Below are 6109 nucleotides of genomic sequence, written 5' to 3'. Positions count from 1 at the left end.
GAAGAAGAAAAGGAAGAAGAAAAGGAAAAACAAAAGAAGAAAAGGAAGAAGAAAAGGAAGAAGAAAAGGAAAAAGAAAAGGAAGAAGAAAAGGAAAAACAAAATAAGAAAAGGAAAAAAGAAAAGAAAAAAGAAAAGGAAAAACAAAATACTTGGCAGTGCTAAACAAAAACTTCTATGCAAATTAGTGCTCAATAATCTTATTTTTTAATTCCTCCTCCTCTATGTCCCCTTAATCTTATTTTTTAATTTCTTTATACTTAAAGAATTTTTACTACATGCAGGAGTGACATATGGCGGACGATTAGAGCCGAGCCGCTTAGGGATCCGGAGGCTGAACGTTATTTAATGGGCATCATCAACAACGAGATTCCTTATGTGCCGGGCTCAGAATATGAGCAAGAAGAGGATGTAGTCTCTTCTTTTCTGAACCTTGACGGTGGAACAGACATTGTCGATGATCAAGAAGGTGAAGGAACGGACATTGTCGACGGAGGTCAACCATCAACAAACGACGATCTCGAATTGCAAGTAGCAACCACCTCCGGCGAGGTATATATATACATTGAGCCTCTCGTGATACAAACTTACTGAAATGTGAATACATATGTATTAACGCGCGCGACTCTCTTTCTTTTTTTAGCCCTCGGCCGGATCGAGTACGACAAAGCGTGGCAAATCCAAGGCGATGAAAACAGGAGAAACATATGCCATTGAGTTTGTCAGTGAAACCGGCAAGCCCCTACAGCACACCTCAAAGTTTATCAACCAATGCGGAGTCGTTGTTAGAGAAAACGTCCCGATCACCGTCCAGGAATGGAAGGAGCCAAAGAAGGCACGTCTTGGTTTCAGTTTTGTCGACAAGAGAACGAAAAAGGATTGCTGGAGAAAGCTTATGGAACATTTCATTCTACCTCCGGAATACAACAAAGTCGATGAATTCGGTAACGAGGTTCCGGGTGGACGTGAGAGGAGGAGGCTAGTTAAAGAGTTCGCTCTTCAGAAGATGGGCGAAGCATTCCGGAACTTCAAGAAAAATTTAACCCGTGACTATGTCAACAAGGGCAAGACTCCGGATTTCAATGGACAACATGAGAAACTGAAAGATGATTGGCCAGAATTTGTGAGGCAAAAGCAATCGGAGCATTTCAAGGAAATATCGAAAAAAATAAGGATAATGCGAGTAAGAAAAAGTTCCATCATATTATGGGGCCAGGAGGATACCGCCTTTCGGAGCCTAAGTGGCAGAAGATGGAGGAGGACCTGAGGGTGCGAGGAATCCCTCTAGGTACAGAGGGATGGGACCCAAGGGCCAAAAGCTGGTGGTACGGGCATGGGGGATCGCTAGACCCGGAGACAGGGGTGTGTGTTCACCGGAAGAAAAAGTTTGCTCCCACCCAAGCCCTTATTGATGCAATGACCCAAGCTCAAGAGGGCTTGATCAAGTTCAACAGAGAGAAAGACGCACTGACAACAGCCCTCGGGAATGATGAACACGGAGGACGTGTACGAGGCAAAGGCAAAGTTCCGTGGAAAGTAGGGTTTTCCCAGGACAATGACCCGTACTGTTACAGAAGCCGTAAGAGAAAGACGGACCGGGATGCAGATCTTATGGCGAAGTTTGCATCGGAACTCCATGAGTTGAAGCAGACCGTGCATGAACTAGTAAAAGAAAAATCGACTGCAGGGCCGCATGAAGATCATGAAGCGGATCGCGGAAGCCAGCAGCGGAGAAGCAGCGTGGCTTCCACGGATGCCCCGCCTGGTGCTAGTGCACCGATGATCGAGATTCGTGCACCGGAGCCTCACTACCCCGTGGATGATGTAAAGGAGATGAAAGAATGTGATCTGCATTATCCCGTGGGGAACGTTTCCACGAAGGTAGCTAGCGGCAGTGCTTTACCCTGTACACCTGGAGCACTCCACCACAACAACCCCATTGCATATGGCTATGCTCGTGTCACGGTGGAAGACATAGTCCAAGGGTTTTAGGACCTGGAGATTGACAAAGCTACACCCGAAGGGGAGAGAAGACTTGGAGATGTCAAGCGCCAGATCATTCTATGGAAAAAGAAGTACATAGTGTTTCCAGGCGAGGCGCCAAGGCTAACAAGTCCACCCCCCTCCGATGGTGGTGGTGGTGGTGGTGGCGGTGGTGGTGGTCGTGGTGGTTCACCTACACCTCCTTCACGCCATTCGACGCCGTCCCCCGATCCACAACCTCCGGCGGGTACGACGCCCCCCAATCCTCCTCCGGCGGGTATGACGCCCCCCAATCCACCTCCGGCGAAGAAGCAGAAGCAGGCGGACAGCAAGGAAACCCGCTCCTGGACTATTAACCCGGACCCTTATGTACCTAAGACCACAAGGGTACCGGAGCCATCACTGAAGCCTCTCCTCCCAAGGCCTTGGGAACTTAGTGAAGCTGAAACCAAATTGGCCGCGTCTGCTCATTATGAGAAATGGAAGGCGGATATGAAGGCGATAAAAGAGTCTGAGCCCAAGCAAGTATTCACTGAGAAGCAAAAGAAGTGGGCTAAGGATTTTTTGACGACACCGTCCCAAGCCGAGCTGAATATGCCTGACGACTATGGACATGAACTTCGTAGGCAAGCAAAAATATTGAAGGAGGAGAAAGAAGAAAGTAAAAAAAGCGGGAAACAAGTTGACCAGCTCGGGATGCAGAATAAACAATCGATCCCCCCGCTCATAGTGAAAGCCGGTCCGGAAGAGGACCCCAAGATCATAGCAGCTGCGGCAGCACTTGGATTGACTGTAGCGAGTGCCATGAAACAAGCGTCCGAGATGGGTTTGACTCTTCGTGCCTTCTTAGGCCTTGAGGATGCGCCAGTATGTGAGATAGCATTACAATATGTGCAGAATGGGCCTCTCGTCGAGCCTGCGCGGGAAAAGAGTCTACCACCACAAATGCGAAATCTGCTACGTTGGTACAAGCAATTCATAACATGGGCCGACAAAGAATATGTTTATGCGGATGTTACAGAGGAGCATCACACCAAACGGTACTCTGTACAAGTTCATATGAGTGAATTGTTCCAGCTGTTCAATCTGCGCGACCTCGACAAATCTATGCTGAGTTGCTACATTCTGTAAGTGATTTATTTCTACCTCATCTCGTTCTTCATTGCCTGCACTATATATATATATATATATATATATATATATATATATATATATATTGTCCTAATTATATTGTTGCGTACGCTATTATGCAGATTGAAGATTTGGGAATGCAAAATAAGAAACATCCATGATGTTGGGTTCATTGACCCACATATCGTTAATGGACATGTGTTACAAAATCACCCCGAAGACGTGGAGAAAGACTTGTACAAGTTTCTTAGAAAGCATCAACTCAAAAGTCATATTCTATTTCCTTACCATTTTGGGTGAGTGTTTCTCTCTTGTGCCCATTCTCTTTTGTTTACTCCATGCATGGTATGTCTAATCGATGAGTTATGCATGACTGTGCATGTAACGTGTCCGCAGGTTCCACTGGATTCTGCTAAATATTGAACTTCACACCTCCAGAGTTCTAATCATGGACTCTATGGATTCGGATCCAAAGCGTTGGGCCGACATGAGAAAAATGCTGCAAAAGTAATTATTTTCAATCATTTGAGCTCTATATCGATCGGTCTCTTTCGTTCATTTCCTAATATCAAGTAACTAATAACTCCCTTGTTCATTTAATTTTCTTTGCCCTGTAGGGTTTGGAGACGGTTCTCAGAAGAAATTCTCGATGAATTCAAACATGAGCTAGATTTTAGAAGGTTAGTTAATGTGGATAAGCAGCCACCGGGGACCAATCTATGTGGATACTATGTTTGTGAGAACATCCGGTGACACACCTCTGAGCGGAAGGCATCGGATAGTGTGCGGAAGGCGACGAATAACTTGCGGAGCAGGCTTAGTCCAGAAGCTCGCTTCCGACCAATTCAAGATGAATTAGCAGGATTTTTCATGAGGGAAGTCATCAATCCTAAAGGAGAACACTATACCGAGGACGAAGAAATTTATATGCATACCCGAGATTGAAACTTGTTCGAAGTTGTATATGGTCATCCATCCTAATTGTGTATGGAAACTTGTTCGAAGTTGTATATGGTCACCCGAGATTGAATATATATTATATATTCCTCTTGAATTCTTCTTGTTTGAAATTTCATATGCATGTATATAGTAGCGTAGAATATGTGTACTGAAACTTCATCAAAATTAAAATAAAACACAAAATAAAATATAAAAGAAATAAAACACTACAAATTAAAAAGAAACCAGGTTTAGGGGGGCTAAAACCCTAAACCTGCGGAGGAGGCCTTTAGTCCCGGTTAGCCACGAGAACCGGGACTAAAGGTCCTCCGCCCCGACGGACCCCTGGCGCCCACGTGGACGGGCCTTTAGTCCCGGTTAGCCACGAGAACCGGGACTAAAGGTCCTCCGCCCCGACGGACCCCTGGCGCCCACGTGGACGGGCCTTTAGTCGCGGTTCGTAAGAGACGCGACTAAAGAGGGGGGTCTTTAGTCGCGCATATTTAGTCCCGGTTGCACAGCCGGGACTAAAGGCCTTTGTGAACCGGGACTAAAGGCCCATTTTCTACCAGTGTAGGAAGAAAGAATCTAATCATCAAGGTAGACATGTGAGGTGTAAATAAATAAAACATATAAAATATCAATGAATCACTTTCTTGTTTGGGCCTTCATGCTACAAACCCTTTATTTGCTCTGACTTTTCCAAAGTTGCACCCGAGACCTGCAGCAAAGTAGATCAACGACAATAATCCTGCTTGGCAAGGAAGAATATAGGATTGTTTCGTCCTAGAATGAGAGAATTTTTGCACATAAAACAATAAATTAGCCCTGTCTCATTTGACATGTGGGAGGGGATGTAAGATTCACGTGTTATTTCTTAAGATGGAAATATTGAATTCTAATATATCAGAATGCACGTCATAAATTCTCTTTAATAAATAACATTATCTATTGAAAAGCAAGGTGATGTCACATCTTGAATTACTGTAGATGTTGGTATAGATTTATGTAAACTTGGTAAAAAATAGAAAAGTTTGACATTTGAAAAAAATTAATCCACCTTTTAATAAGAAAACGGGAGAGTAAAATTAGATGATATCTAAATATACTTCATTAGATGTCGTGCTACATATGGAAGTGCATCCTCAATAGTTGCTTTTCAAAATATATATAGTACATCTTTCGGAAACGTGAGAGATGTTATCCGTTTGTCCAGCAGAAAATTAAAGGAGTGGTATCTTTCGGAAACGAACCACTCCATCTTGATCCCATTCTACTCAATTTCTGATGTTACCTTACAACACACACTTGTGTCTTGTGGCCTTGTGGGCATACATAGTACATCTGTCAGGAGAAATTATGCATGGTTGGCTATGGGCTATGTTTTATTTAGAATGTCAGGTCATAAATTGAACATTTGGAAAAATGAATGAGACACATATCATTTTGTGGTTTGAGTGCTGCTCATTGTACATGACTGACTTGGTTGAAGTGAAGAAAAAGAAAAATACCTCTTGGTTTTGGTTGAGCTTTCCTGCAAGTGCTAGCAATAGGGGGTTTTGCCACAACCTGGGGCTCCAAGAAGAAGAGCCATCCATTTATGTATGCGCACGAAACAAACGCAACCTGGTTATTATATTCCGAAGAAAAACTTTCAGAGATCTTCGTGCTCACCTAAATAAGATTGCAGAAGAAAATGTATCACGAGACATTCTACATTGCAAAAAACAGGAAACTAAAATACTTGAAAACTTGGGGGGGTTCTACATTAGTACACCTCAGAACACTATTCACAAATTTTTACACCATTATCGATATCTAGTCACACAACTAATACACATGCATATTGATCTCCTTCTTAACAGTTCAGAGAGGTGCGGGAGCAGCTCCTACCAACGGAGCGCATACTAGCACTTCAAGAGGAAATAGCGGGATTTTTGCTCGACCAGGTCATAGATCCAAAGGAGAATACTATTACCCACTACTGCCCCTTGAACCACTTGTCATCGTGCTCCGAAGGCACCAAGGCAACATGTAGGAGAAATTTTATATATATA

Source organism: Triticum aestivum, chromosome 7D (assembly GCF_018294505.1).
Source record: "Triticum aestivum cultivar Chinese Spring chromosome 7D, IWGSC CS RefSeq v2.1, whole genome shotgun sequence".
Lineage (NCBI taxonomy): Eukaryota > Viridiplantae > Streptophyta > Magnoliopsida > Poales > Poaceae > Triticum > Triticum aestivum.
This window is presented reverse-complemented; position numbering follows the sequence as displayed.